This window comes from Halichoeres trimaculatus, unplaced genomic scaffold, assembly GCF_033239565.1.
Source record: "Halichoeres trimaculatus isolate MK-OKI-2021-1 unplaced genomic scaffold, fHalTri1.1 fHalTri1_scaffold_4, whole genome shotgun sequence".
NCBI lineage: Eukaryota > Metazoa > Chordata > Actinopteri > Labriformes > Labridae > Halichoeres > Halichoeres trimaculatus.
Genome location: NW_027437182.1, coordinates 8,378,719 through 8,394,980, shown reverse-complemented (window position 1 = coordinate 8,394,980; position 16,262 = coordinate 8,378,719).

Sequence of the window (16,262 nt, the reverse complement as noted above, 5' to 3'; positions counted from 1 at the left end):
TAGAATGCTCTCACACCATGGCTGAAAACTTGTTATTGACCTTTCTCTTTGATGCAACCACCGCATTGCATTCCATCATCTGTAGGTTTGTCTTCCCTTGCACATAATCCATCACATCTCCCCGTCATCTCTGTGTAAGCTGAGCCACCTAAGCAGGTGAGGATTAACCCATTTTGGTCTCCAGTTGCCTAGATACCGCATTGCATTCATCTCTGTGCTCAATTTTGTTCCTCCATCTGATCACCGGTAATGGAAGACAAGAGCAACGATGCAATTTATCTAGCCTGATTATCAAACTGAACTTCCATTACTTTTCACTTTGTCCATCAGACTGATGTAAGATTCATTTTAAGCAATATCCTGTTGGTTAATGGAGGGGGGTTGATTCATGTTTGAACTCCAGCTAGCCAACCAGGTTTCTCAAAAATGCTACCAGAGGAAAGTCATGTTTTGAGAAATATGATTTCACATCAGGTAGTTCAACAATGCTTCCATACATGGAACTCTGAATGGTACGGAAACACTATTTAGAGAATTCTCGAAGAATATAATTTATCAAAGTGGGCACACACTACAGGATTATCAGGCTTATTTGTGTCCTGATCTCCCCTTACGATCAAAGCCAGCAAAGGCCTGATAGTCGGATGTCTGCAAATGCCTTGAGTGTTATATTCCTGTGTTATAGAGTGCGCTAAGAGTGATTTTGTCAGGTCGGAGCCGCTCAGAAGGCCTCTGATTGAGAGATCACAGATAGAATAGAATAGAATAGAATAGAATAGAATAGAATAGAATAGAATAGAATAGAATAGAATAGAATAGAATAGAATATACTTTATTTATCCTGAGGGGGAATTCAGGAGTCACAGCAGCAATGCAAGAAAACAAAATGAGAAAGTGTATAGAAAGTGCAAAAGGTCCATACGAAAATTGATGATGAAAGCCTGTCCATCATTTTCCAGTCAGCCAGTCTCCACCTCCACAGGGTCCAGTACTGAGCTTCTCCAGCAGTCAGTTCAGTCTCTGTCTCCTGTATCCTGTCTGCTCACAACAGGTTAAGTTCTTCCGATGTGGCGTTCATGTCCAGTGTTAGCTCTGTTAGCTATATCTGTGAAAAGCATGATGCTACTCTGCCTTCTGGTATTCCATCTGTTGCTGGTTTAGCACAGCTAGCTTGTCCATCTTATTGGAGATAGATCTTACTTTCCCAATAACAATGGATGGAAAGATAGGTTGATGTTGTCACTTCTTTGCTCACACCTGAGAACCAGCACATTGTCCTCACCTCCTTCTCCTAACCTTGTGGGGAAACATCTGGCCTTGCACCAGTTAGCACTGACAGTCTACAGGCGGCTAACAGCTGATTTCACATGTAAACAATGTGGCCATGGTTACATAGGGGATCTGCGGACAAACACAGGTGCAAAAATAGTAAAAACATCACTGAAGACAAAACCAATTTGGTGTCAATGACCAACAAATGAACCATACAAAGTAATGACCCACACCAAATGCAAACATGATGAAAAAAAAGATGAAAAAATTACAAGAAACGGACAAAGAAGAGGTAGCTGCCTCAACAAGCAGCCACTTGGGCAGCGCCTAGCAACAAGAATGAAAAAATGAACATGTTTAAAATTTGGGACTAGAAATCCTGCAATGTGTGGGGTCCTCCGAGAGGAGCCGAGTGTACACAGTGTGTAACGTGACGTGTACTGGAGCTAGGCATATCAAGACAATAGCTGACTCAGCTGACTGACAAAAGAGGAAGAAACCTATCTGTAATACTTGTGACGACTTCACTCACCTCCAACTCACATTGTTATTTGTACAGCCCTTTTCCCATAACTGTTTTTCTTTATTTTGAAATTTTAGAAGCCAAAAACAACCATCATTGCTTCTTCCTGTTCATACGTCATGTTTATTTGCACTGAGGTCACATTTTACTACGCAAGCTTTGGAATATTGAGCATGAGGAAGCTTGTACCCTGCTGAAGAATCGGTTCGTGTGTGGTGTCCTGCGGAGCGCACACCACACACTTGTGCGATCTGTCTTTTGTTACCATCAAGTGTGTGCTCTCTAAATGTGTGAAGGTTTGAAGAATCCTGTTATGTGTGCCAGCCTTTACTGAGCGAAAAACTATGCATCATCCTGAAGCCCCTTTCTTACCACACCATAAAAATATCACATGATCTTCCAATCCAAATATATCCACAAAGTTCTGCAGCTCCGTGCTTTTTACTCCAATTTTACATTTTGTTATGATTGAGATAAGCTGTCAGCATCTTCATGCTCTGCTGCACAGTGCTGTGCTATACATTCTCATCCTGACAGCACTGAATTATGTTGACATAGGGCTATATGATGAGCTGGATGGAAAGGGAAAGTCATTGTTGTTTTATTTTGGGGTGATGCATGACAGGTGTAACACAACTTTCAGTTCATATCGGAGGCAGCTAGCAAAGAGCAGATAACACGTCTTCATCATGCACAACAACAGAGCTTGTCTGTTTAACTCTTGAGCCACAGACAACCTTCAAGTGAAATAGAGACTGTAAGTACTACACAGAGATACTCTTTTCAAGGGCATTTAGAAGTTGAACAATCATATTTTGTTTGTTTATTTGCTGTATGAAGTTGTTGCCTAGCACTGTAGCTGTAGCCTACCCTTGCTGTTATAACAGGCAGAGCAAAGTTTACTTTCAAGCCATCACAGCCAAGACAGTAGAAGTCAATAAAACATTATAATCTCCTCCCTCATTATTGCCTGGAGAAAACATTTGTCGTACATGTCAATTCAAATGGTTTATTTTAATACCTCAAACAAGCTCAAGACAATCATTAAAAGCCTGGAAGGAAAAAAGGATGTCGATATTCTTTCCTAAGTAAGTGAGTTGTGCTAGACAACCGACATTTAGCTTCACGTACTGGGATCAATATTTCCATAGGAACATAACCCTGAGCACATTGATGGTAAAGTTATCAGGAAATGTCACTAAAGAAATGCTTCCTGCTGTCTGTCTTCCTGTCTGTCTGTAGATCCGTGTTACCCTACACCTGTCTGTCTGAATGAGTCCAGCGGTACGGCTGGAAATTCATGCTTGCTAGTAAATGAGTTTAGTTCCCTACAGCAAAGCTTGAGGTTCATAACACTCACTGTCTTTTGATTTATGACACTGTAGCTCACTCGGAGAGACAACTCCTCCTCCCTCAATCACAAAAGGTGAAGTCATTTCTCAAAGGCAGAGGAAGGGAAAATCGCTGGAGGAGTCAGATATGAAGCCAAAGAAAAAACAAAAAAACAAACAAAAAAAAAACAACCACAAACAGCTCCCTTGAATTTGTCATGAGCCATTACCCCCACAGAACAGAGCCGCAGCTTTGGTATTTTAAATATCAAATATCAAAGCAATTATGCCATGACTCTCTCTAACAATGACAGTATGGCCTCGGGTTATGCTTGGAATTAGAAAGTCATAATGCGCCTTCTGATTCAAAATGCACTACTCTCTCTTGAGTGTGATAAATCTTTAGTACCAGAGCTATTATTGTTGCTGTTCATTTTCATTTTTATTTAAAAAGGAGTCAGGGACTCATGACAAATTATGTATTTTTTGCTGCTCAGACACATCTGATTTTCAGGTTAATGTCCTAATAACTCCAGATTTAAATCATCAATAATGTTGAAAAAAATGTGGTAAACTTTTGTAGAACCTCCCTTCTGCAAATGTCTTTACAACTCATGATAATTGCTTTTTCCAGCCGTCATATGCTGTGTGCTTTCATGCCCCTCAAAATGAAATAAAAAATAAGTAATGTGATGTCAGTGCTTTCATCTTACATCCACAGAAAGAGAAAATAAGTGCTAAGACGACTGAGATTCTAATCATTTAATTTATCTTGCTCAGAAGGGAAAATTCCAGCAGGAATCCGTAATTATATACAATCCACAATTCACTCTGGTGCTGGTGAGATGGCCTTATTCCACCAGGGTATGATAACACAGCGAGAAGACAGGGGAGTTAAGAATTTTCATTCCCCACCCACAAAAAAAACAGATGAAAAACTGTCACTGGGATCAAATATTACTCTGTTCTATTCTCTTAACATGGTAAATGTTTCAGCATATTTGTTTTAAAGATGAAGCATGGTTGAGTTTTGATTATTGTTAATAGATGATGGAAATTTGTTATAAAGTGTTGTAAATGCATTTTTCTCCCTATCATGTGAAGTGATAAAAAAAGGGCAGAGAAAAGTCGTTAGTGCAGTGTCAAAGCAGCCTAATAGTGTAATTGATTGCCTCAGAGCAAAGTGAATTTAGTCAAGCTTCTTTGTTTGTTTTCTGCCTGATATGTAGATGAATGGACACCCCCTGTTGTTAAGGCAGGGATAACTTCAACACATCATGTTCATCATGAATTAAAAATTGTGTTCACTGTGAACAGCTGAAAATACACCATGTATGACCACTCCCAAAACTTTATCCCAGGAGATTTTATTATGATTATACATTTGCGGTCTATGGAAGGTTTTCTGGAATTGACTGATTTTTTTAAGAGTGAACCTGTAATTTGGAGAATTGCGCACCAAACTCCGTCCTCAGTACTAAAGGTGCTTCCAGACACTTTTCAGTCAGAAATGGGACTGCCTTGACGGATTGTCTGATTCCATCTGGCTTTGATACTTGCCTTAATAATGGGATCATAAGGGTGGGCGCATATTGCATTCTTTAAACACAGACACAGCTTTCTGACAGATGAGACAAACAGCCTTTTCTGTCCATTGAACAAAGAAAATAAATCGGCTGCTGCTTAAATATCCTGTCTCTCGATTCAATGTTTCTCTCCCCTGGACTTTTTGACTTTTTTTTTTTTTTTCTTTTCTTAGTGTTGTTAAGTTTTTTTGGCAGGCTCACAGCTCATAATCAAGCTTGGATGCAATAGCAAGAATGAATGTCACCTGATGCAAAATTTCACACTTTATGCGTTTTGCAAAAAATAAATAAATACATTCCTGATAAATTTACCAATAGCTAATATTAAAAATATTTAACATATTTGATATATATAATTTTATTTTCAAGATCCAAATTTGGAGTTGTTCTGAGGGCCGGCCCTAATGTGGGGAGGCCGTAACTTGGGGACCCCTGTCATAGAAGAACAAGCACCCAGGCACGTGCTCGAGTGTCGCCTGACCTTGCACCCTGGTCTCCTGGTTAAAACTTTTGAGTGTTTGACCCATCAATCCACCTCCTGTCATTATTACTTAAGCTGATAGAGTTCAACATCTGAATATACACACAAATATGGGTCATAATGAGCTGCTTAATCAGAGGACCTTTTCGGTCATATTTTATTCAGGGCATGAGCTTTTCCAACGGCAGATTAAACGAGTGATGACATTTATTTTTGTGATGGAAACCCCTAATGGCTTCACTTCCTCTGGTAATGCATCTCAAGAGGGAGAGGAGGACTATTTTGATTGATAGTTCAGTTAAAATGATGACAGAAGCCTGTTTGATTTGGCTTTCAGCTATAACTGAAGACCCACCAAAGAACTTTATGATTATTATTTATATATATATTTATAATTTTATATATTTTGATATTTCAGTTAATGCCATCAAGCACCAAGCTGAGTGGTTCAAGTATTTATGAGATGATGGAACTTTTAAAATGAAAAATATAGAAAGTCACCCCCAGTTTCCCTAACCATTTGAGTGAATCCAAGTGGGATTAGCTTTTTATCCGTGCTTTGCCCACAAATGAGGTTGGTTGCATCATTAAAAAACATGCAAACATACCATTTCTAAATGCACCAGTGTGGGCAATCTCATCAGACAAACATCTTTAGAATAAACATGTTGGATCAGAGTCGAGATTCTTCTTTAGCATTAACACAAATAACATCAGAAAGATAATTGCAAAGATTTTGCTCATAAACGCCCCCAGAAAAGTCCATTCCGCTGGCTGCTTGTGTATCGTCTTTCTCACAAATTGGAACATACATGTTGAACTGCACGGTAGCTTGTCAAACATCCACCAAACTAGCACTCACAGTGAACAGTGCACTGCTGAGGTCAGCCTGAAGGTTACTGAGCTAATTAAGTGCTCAGCTGAAATACAATGAACAACATATGCCCATGTGACCTGCAAACTGAAGCGCAGACTTATGTTTTCTCTCTAAATACCCTCCAAAGTTTCAAGACATGTGACATAAAATAAAACACAAGAAGAAAAGAAGAATATTCAAGCGAGTCTCCAACAGTTAAAGTTCCTTACTCTCATGTCAGAGTTATGATGACCCTAAAACTGACTCCCACACATTCTTCTTCTTCTCCTTCTTCTTCTTCTTCTTCTGTATGAAGCATTTATCCTAGTTTATAAGCCTGATGAAGGTTTGGTGAGAAAACATGGAGGTGTTTGTTTTAATATCAGCATGATCCTGTAAAGGGAACAAACTATTTTTAGTATTACCAAAGAGCGCTTAGAAATTTTTGTGTTAACAAGAACCATGTTTACATTATAAATGAACAAAACACAGGCAAACTTTTCTCAAGATTTGCCAGGATATAAAAGTCTATTTTTGATCTACACAAGAAAAGAAAAGAATTAACAATGTAGATGATGAATTAAAAAACACAGAATCAAATCTGCTTTAAGCTCCTGCCATGTTCTGCTCTGCTTCATGGCATTCGACCAATAGTGTCACTACAGCGAAGTGATGCTGTGTTGTTTCAGTGTGGAGATGAGATGGTCTGACTCTATACCGCCACATAATAGTAGAAAATACTAAGCTGTTATTTTTTGCCATTCGTTTTGGAATATGAGAATGAATATATATCCGATCCCTGATCATTCCAATCAAATCTGTAGCCACGTGATTGGCCCTGATTTCTGATCATGTGATCTGATCGGGACATCCCTGATTAAAAGTGATCATTTATTGATTCATTTAAAACCTCTGGAAGTAATCCTCTGATGGGAACTTACTCCTGGTACCCAATATTGGCAGAGAAGATGATCAAGTTAATCTATTTTGTTTTTTTTGGTATGTCCCAGTTTCACTGTTTATAGGATGCAACACACGCCTGTCAGGCAGTAATCAAAAGTCCACTCTTGCTTTTAAAGATTAACCAAGTATCAACACGTAAGGGGAGAAGAAGTTGCTAAGTAAATAAATTAATACATCAGTTTAACTTTTATTTTTTTCTTTCCCCCCACTGGCCCTCTGTGACCTCACAGGATTAAGGTCACCAAGATTTTTCGGGAAGTCAGAACAGTGAAGTCAATATTTTTATATTCTGACCTTTAAGACTGCACTCTAACTCCAAACTCAGATTTCTGATTTTTTTTTTTTTTTTCTAAAACACCCTGGTATTTGAAAAATCTGGTTATAGTATCAGTGTTTTCAGTAACACTTTAAATGCTAAATGGACAAAGAGCTTATTGTTTCTGATACATCTTTGGAGATTAAAACCAGCACTTTGATCTTCCTGGGTCATCAGCATTTGCAATAGAACGTCATGAGAACATGTTGTGTTAACAAATCTTTGAACGTGTGTAACTCATGCACACAAGCCTTTCAGTTGCATCAACTACATCAAGTGCTGCACTTGTGAATAAAAATAAATAAAATTACTGCTTTTCTATCTTCCTACTTTAAGAAGTGCTTTGAATGGATCTTTAACCAAGCAAGATTTTTCTCTGAACCAAAAAGATGGATGTCAGAGGTCAGATGACCAGTGGTACAAATAGGTAAAAAGCAAGAAACACAAATTTAAAACAGTTTTCAAAACAAAGAGTACAGAAAAAAAAACACCATTTCGAGTGTTGCAGCAAATGCTGAAAAGTTGAGTGACGACTGACACCCCTGAAGAGGGAGTTTGAGGGAATGTAGATGAAAGATGACGAATCTTGTTTCACTGTTTGGCGTCCTGAGGTAAAAAAAAAAAAAACAGTGCAGCTGAGGCACACAGTTGAAGAAAGATACATCTCCTCGTGTTCTTATGGGTTCTATCTGTTTATCAGAATTGTATAGTGAAATAACAGCCCAAGATTTAGTTCAAGATTGTTCAAAATAGTGTTACAATGACCCCAGCTTCAGAGGAGGGGAAAACCATATCATCTCAATCCTCAGTTTCACAAAGGTTTGGGATCTGCAGGTTGTATATCCCTCCAGCAATCATAGAGGCACAGGAAGTGAAGACTGGTGGCTGTCATATTTTTGGAAGAGATATAACTGAGCATCATCTGCAAACAGTGTAATGAGATATCATGCCTTTTAAGGGGGAGACCTGACAACAGTGAAGAAGCGGGGGCATGAGAACAGAGCCCTGAGGAACCCCAGAGGTGTAACACACTGGGAGAAACTATTCCAGTTTAGAAGTATGGTGTTAACCAAATCAATCTCTCTCTCTCTCTCTCTCTCTCTCTCTCTCTCAATATATATATATATATATATATATTGGCAAAGAAAATATTTGGTAAACTTAGAAATAATAAACTAAGATAAACTGGGCATATCACAGGGTCTAAAACAATAGAAAATAACTGACTTTTCTTGGTTGCACAAAGTGCTCAACTTGAGCCTTTTAAATCATTGTCCACATATCAAAACAGCAAAGTTATCATCCATGACATATTTCAATGCTTGGCAGGGAAATTGTCACACATGTGTATGAAATATCATTAACCTGGATTCAGTTTCATTTCATCAATGCAATTAAAGGGCTGATATTTTGAAATATTTACTAATTTTAAAGCATTTCTTCAGCATACTTTCCCTGCCTTCTCTGGGTATTATAGGCATTACTTAAACAACTGTCAGCGAACATAATCCGGGGATTAGGCTCGTCTAATATTAGTTTGGCAATATGTGTGATGAGACCATGTTTAAAGTTGGGGTTAAAGAGTTTGTTCAAAGTTTGAATTGCTTTACACTCGTGTCACACATAGCATAATCCTCACAATGAGAAAACCTATGGCCCTCATATTCCATGCATAGATAATCAGCATTAAGCCACACTCAGTCTTAACAATTCTCAAATCTAAGACTCAATGAGAGCCAGCCAGCTGAAACAAAGCTTTGCCAACTGCAGATGCATTAAACTGGATCACACTGGTTAAACACAGTCAGAACAGAGAGGACAGCCTCTGCTAATTTGGAGAATATCAGTTTATTAACATCCAGATAACCAAGCCAGAGGAGAAGAAGTAAAGGCACAGACAGAGTGAGGTGTGCATTCCCATTTGAGCACTGCTGAGTCTTTGACCACATCTGTATCGATTTTTTCTGTTGAAAGTTGTCACAGGACACTTGATGGATAGTGAAGGATACACTTCATTAGCCCAGAGCGCCTCCTTACCAGCCACCTCCTAAATCTTAGACCCTTTTTGTGTGGCCTTGTCAATAAGTGTGCCATCACAAGAGGACACTTCTCATCGTGAATTCTCTCTATTCACTTCAGCCAACAATGAAGAGATAAGTCAAGATACTGTACTATGAGGGAGCTGGAGGAGAGGGGGGAGGATTTGGGAGCTGTGTAAACCATCCAGAAAAGCTCACATTGGACTGCTATGTGGCTTTACAGCTGATCTACAATGTGAGAGTACTAACTCAGTGAACATTTTAAGGTCTGTCCTCATATTTTAAATGATTCCTTTGGGAAAAACTGAGCAAAATCTCACCTCTTCCTATTCAAGTATATGCAGCAAAATACTTTCAAGCATGTAAAGTATGTTGAACAAGCCTATATGCCACACGAAAGAAGCAGGCTGAAGAACAATAATAGACCATGAGAGGGGTCTGCATCCAGAATGACCCAGTTGTGTATGAATAATGGAGCTGTCTCATTTCCATAATGTTTATAAGGAAGATACAGTGAGATCAGATTGAGCAGATGCTTGAAAAGCATTTTTCTCCTATGGTTTCCTTTGGAAGTACAAGACATTGAGGATCTGAAAACTGCCAGATGGGATTTTAATGGAACTGGAGATACAAAGAAACATGGTGGTGCTACATGCTAGATCAGTGGGCCATGAGCTCAATAGCTCTAAGTATAGAACCTAAGATGCAAACATGTGGGCAAAAACATCAGCTCAGAGATTATTATGGAGATTTGAAGTGGTTTATGAAAACAGGTTTTTAAAAACAATCCCAGTGATTTGACAGCAGTTGGTGATGGATTCTCATCTGTTGGTTGCGGTTGAGTTTATATTAAACTGTTCTCATTCAGTTCTCCTTTTTTCACCATCATATCTTCAAAAATAAATGAAATACCACAGGGTTGGACCCTGCTGTTATCATCACCACCACTCATGGTTTAGTTTCACTTTGACAGTGGTGTAAAGGGAGTCCATTACCAGGACTGTGTGTTCTTGCGCTAATAACTGGCACTCTCATATCAAGCTGAGACTCATCTCAGTGAGATTATAAACAGCCTGAGAATATTCCTCAGTTTCTACAGCATGATGGAAGCAACCTAGCCCACTGGCAAAAGTAGAGATACCGCCACCACCACCACCTGCTTCTGGTTTAGCTTCAAAAGAAAACGGACACCTGTTGCCATATCTTAACACATTTTTGCTTTTGTCAGGATTAAAGGGTCACCCTACAGGATGAAGTGCCTCTTGTGTTTGCCATAAAACAACAAAATATTTGGGTTCCAAACTCACTGTCAAACCTAAAAATATAAGGAGGGAGGGGGTAAGAGGTGAAGGAGGGATAAAGGGAGGAAGCATGGAGCAGGAGGTAAAGTAAGTTGAGGGAGGGAGAATTAATCTTAAAGCTTTTAAGAGAAACAACTATTTCTAGCTGTATTGTTTCATTGCACTTTTACCTTTGAGACTTACGTTCATTTAATTTGAGCAACCTTAAGACTTTTACTCAAGTGATTTTTAGTGGGTGACTAACTTTTTCGGGAGTAGATTTAAAGGGAGATATAGTTACTTTTACTCAAGTATGGCTTTCAAGTACTTTAAACACCACTGATCTTTAGTGATCAGCAACCTAAAGTTTCTCTCACCTGCTCTACTTACTGCCAGGTTGCCGGAACAACAGGAAGTCATTCAGTCCAGAGTAAAAGTATCCATGTTGTTTAGCATGGAATAGCGTGCTAACCTGAAGTTTTGTTTCAGCATCACTTTTTACCAATATGATACAAGATAGTTTTATTATTTACCCACTTTCCGAAAACTTTCTTCAGTTTAGTCTTTTTCTTTTCTTTTTCTTTTTTTTTTTTGCCCTGGCATTGCTTATGTTAGCCAAAGTTAGTTTCTGTAATCTAGGGGTTTAAGCCAATCAGAATCAAGCTTCTCACTCACTCAGAAGATCATGAAGTAACTCAGATAGTTACTTTAGAATTTAAGTATAATTTAGTGCAAAGAAAGAATGCAAGGTTGGGGAAACATATGTAAACATTTCTTACTGAAAGTTATTAAGCCTAAAGAAATAAATAAGAAAACAAAAATGAATCAATTAATCAATTAACACAAATCAAATATGCATCTCTAGAATGAAACGTGTATGTTTTATAAAAAAGAAGGAAAACAAACACAGGTATTTCATGGCTGAGTTGTCCCTTTTTATCATGTTCTGAGAAGTTTTTTTTTTTTTTTTTTGTATGATCTCTCTCAAAGAGATTAGCTTTGGCTGTCATTGTACCACACAGATATTGTTCTGTTTTTTTGGCGAAAAAAAGGAACATGCAGGGATTCCGAAAAAAAAAAGAAAAAAAAAAAATGTTCAACAGAACTCTCCTCATAACACCCCTTTCATTAAAAAAAAAAAAAAAACAAAAAAAAACGTTTTATTTCAGGATCTATTTTCCAAGAAGGGTCAAAAAATATATGTAATTTCATTTTCAATTTCCAACTAGTTTGTTTAATCTGACAAATCTGACACCAGTTGGCCAAAGGGAGCTGATCAATACATTTGCATAATTCCTCTTCCATTGAAGCAGTTGGGGTTTGTATGTTTTGCTCAAGGGCATCTCAACACTTGCAGCTGAGGAAGAAGAGCGTTTGACTCATTCACATTCCTCTCCCACATTTTCCATAACAGTCCGGGGACTTCAACTGGCGACCTTCCAGTCCCAAACTGGCTTGACATATCAACAAAGAGAGCACACATGTGCAGTCAAGAGCATGTGCCTGAAAAACCGTTCATGTGAAATGTGGAATGTCAACAGAAGCATCCAGCTCTCTTTTTGTATGAAAATCAGCTAATTTGCCCTGCAGCATCCAACAGCAGAAAGAAAGAGAATCAGTCCAGCTGTTCATTTTCTTTCACCCTGTTCCACCCCGAGAGACAGTCTCTGCTGCTAATGGAGCACAGCAAAGGTTAGACTCACTGGTGAGCAGAACAAACCCAGAACAAACCCACATGTGCTGTGACCTCTGACTCACCTCCACAAATCCATCGCAAATACTGCTGTCTTCTCTGTTACACTCAAGTGATCCAGTGCCTTATCCACAGCCCACTGCATCCTGAAAGGCCAAATATCAGAGCATAAAGCCTGCAGATGGGTCCCGTGAGACTTTTACAGATACTCTAGTATATGCATGAGCTGCTAAAGTACAATAAGGAAGTTCCAGTTTATGCAGGAGTTTATGAATTTATGAGGGTACTGAGGTATTTGTACGCCTTTGTGCATGCTTGATTTTGTGCACACATACATGAAAGTATGGGAATTTTTAATACATTTCCATTTCATATGTCATCTACACCCCCCTGTGTATGATTTGCACTGATGCATGACACAGTTCACCATTATGCACTCAGGGTCAAGGGCAGATGACCTGAGACTGATACTTAATAAAAAATGGGAATCAATATTAGTTGGTGTGCATCATAAGTCATGATGTTTTATTCACCACACATCACGATTATCATAGCTTGAATTTAAGAGTATACTTGGTATGTTTTTCTATTATCTTATTCTTCTCCCTGTGTATACTCTTGTTTTCCCAAGTGATCTTTGGTTTCATTTCTGAAACTTTTAATCCTTTTGTTGAAATTGAGAGCATGCCTGGTAACTTCCAAAATCTAATAAGAAATGCTTACAACAAGAGTGGTATTTCAAAGTCATTACAGAGGACAGGAAAACAAGACATTCAACAAGCTTGCATAATGTTTGTGTTTCTTTGCAACCCTACATTTATCTTGGTTCACTCACAAATGCATGCAGCGTTGAAAAAAAAAAAAAAAGCTAGCAGGAGAAAGTTCTGGTTAATTTCTATCAAGAGAATTCCTGCACTGTCACACTTTGAAGTCCAAGGGCAGAGATCATGCCGTCTACAGTGGCCCTGACGGTAAAATACACCAGATGAGTCTGCAGTGCGTCTCTGTTGTATTATAGCAAACAGATCAGATAGGTTTGATTCAAGTCAATGTGTCAACCTACACTGGATCCATTCTTTTGCAGTCTGTCTGTGTGGCTGGTCTATTATGTTGTAATACGCAGCCATCCTATTTCTGATGGACACGGAGCTGTGACGCATAAATTCAGCGCAGGGAAGACAGTGAGACAGGAAATCATGAAAGGAAACTCCCTAAAAACACCCAGTGACTTTCAAAATTAAACAGACCATGTCAAAATCAGTTTGTATTTCTCTTGACTATGATGATAAACAGACAAAGTGAGCGGAGCCAGAATAGGAGTCAACAGGTTTTAGTTACAGAGAGGCTTAACAATGGAATGGGAAGCCCAGGAACTCCTTGTTCTGTGACTCCAGCAATCTATCTGTCTTGCAGTGTGTTGGTCTAAGCACGCAGCCGGTGTAAGTTGACAAATGCAGTCAAGACCATGCGCAGCGTACGTCTGCAGACGTATTTGGTGTATTTAAAGCCGTTTTGAGAGCTCACAGCACGGCAACTTCAGAAAACACATGCAAAAAGACAAAACACAAGCAAATTGAAAATAACATCTTCATCAATTTGACAACGCATATGCAGAAAACAAGCCGCAAAGACCAACACACAACACAGAAAAACGTAATGTTTCCAGAGGGCATCTAAAAGCGATGCACATGTCCACACATACTTGTTGTTGACATGAATTTTCAGTCACTGCTCTATTATGGTTCTCTTTCATAAGTTGTGTTGAAAAATGAGGTAAAAAAGTACGTGTTTTTGATTTATTTAACATTAATTTAGAGTGTGTGTAATAGAGCTGTGACTGAAAATCCACGGCAACAACCAGCATGTTGGGACATGTGCATCACTTTTTAGTGTCCTCAGGAAACACTTCGGTTCTGTATTTGCAGGGCCTTTTTCTAAAGTGTTGTGTTGTGGTCTTTGCAGCACGTTTTCTAAATGCTGCACACGTGTTGACAAATTGATAATAATTTTTTCAATTTACATGTGTTTTTTTTTTCTTTTATGTTGTTGCACTGTAAACTCTCAGGGCCACCGTAGCTGTACCATCTGATGAGTGGGTCGAACAGGTTGCATATGTTTGACAGTTTAAAGCTGTAGAATTTGATCTTCAGATTGTTTTACTGTATGGGATCCATCATGCTTTTAACAGGTAGTAATAGTCTTCTTTTTGTGACCTCAACATCTGTTTTTATTGGAGACAAAATACAGGCTTGAAATAAAGAGTTACACTTTGCGCTGAGTATTTTGTCCTCTTTTTGTTTATTTACTGCAATCAGCGTAGTGCACGCTCAGCCAAAAGAAACTAACTTTTCTGTCTTGTTCTCATTTGCTGTGATAGATTTTTACCTCCAATTTTAGGCTCTTGATAAATCTCCATGTGGTAAATTGTTGAGGCATCATGTTCGGGGAAAACTCTTAATAGGAAAACACTGCAAATAATTAATGTGCTTCCTGGAGTATAATTGATCTGAGTTTCTATTTGCGGTTGTTTGCTCCCCGCTTCCCTTTGAATGCAGGTCATAGTTCACTTATTAGATTCCATCGCCCCAGCAGCAGTGAGACGGTGCTGAATGATAAAAGAATCTATTTGATTCAAACTTTATGAGACAAAAAAGCACCTCTTTTGCCAGGATGCTTGAACAAAATCCAAAGTGTGAGAATAGATCCTGGAAGTTATTATCCATAACCTCTTCTGTTCTCTGTGAAGGAGTTCTTAAGGCGCACCAAGGCCGCAGTGAAAGTCAAGCTTTTAGTATCTTGCATAATGTAAATTCAAGCCTTTCTGGACCTTGAATAATTGTAAGAGGAAAACGATTGTAGTGATCTTTTCTTCTGCTCTTCCTGTCGACTCCTTCGACAGTTCTGCAAACAGAAGCCTGGGGCATTTGACTCTCTTTCTCTTCTCTCTGTCCCTTGTGAAAAAAAAAAAAAACACAAAAAAAAACAAAACCTTTTTTCTACTGTATAAAAGATTTGTAATGTTAAATGCAGATGAACGCACATACTCCAGCAGCATGCCCGTACAAGTGTTCAATGCACTGCTGATAAACTGCAAAGGCGACAAACTCTCAACAACCTCAGCACTCGTTTTGTATGCACTGACTGCAATCTGATCAGCCTTTTTGTTTGAGTCCTTTGACGGGTGCTCATTATGGCCCCCACATCTCTATCACTTTGTCCTCTGATGAAGGGAGGGACGCTGAAGCGCCCCACTGTACCTGTGGCCTTGGATGCATAACACTCATCACTATAAGCTGTCTCCTTCCTGTGCCCTCTTTCACGTCGCCTTTCTGAGCACAGAAAGAGTTTATTGACCTCGATGTGGATGTTCACAAATCCTTTGTGAGGCAGAGCCCTCACAAAGAGCTTCTCATTTAGAATTTTATTGATGATGCTTCTTCTGCAATGTATGTGTATGAATGCAAGGAAAACTGATCAATAGCATTCTATTCTTTGGAGCTGCTTCAGTCTTTGTCCACAGTTCTTTCAGTTCATTTGTTACCACAAACTCAAGGCTATGTACATACCTGAGTCAATATGTTTTTCACTTTCACTTTTAAATATTTCTCTTATTTGTGAGTGCCAAGAACTAGCTGAGACAATTCAACAAACATTTCCAGTATGTTTATTCCAGCACTACATATCCAGTCAGGGAAGTTTAGAAGTGTGTACACTGGGGATCGTGAAGCAAAGACCTGTTCTAACAGCTGCGTAAAGCAGAGAATTGTTGGACCAGAACTGTGGCCCAGATAAACTACATTAAAGCCCCTGCTGGGACCAATTTCCCCTTGATTTATGATTGATAGATGCAGAAAAGCAGTGCAACCCAGATACAGAAACATGGGACTGGCTGTGAATTTAATAGCAATGACAGAATAGTGAT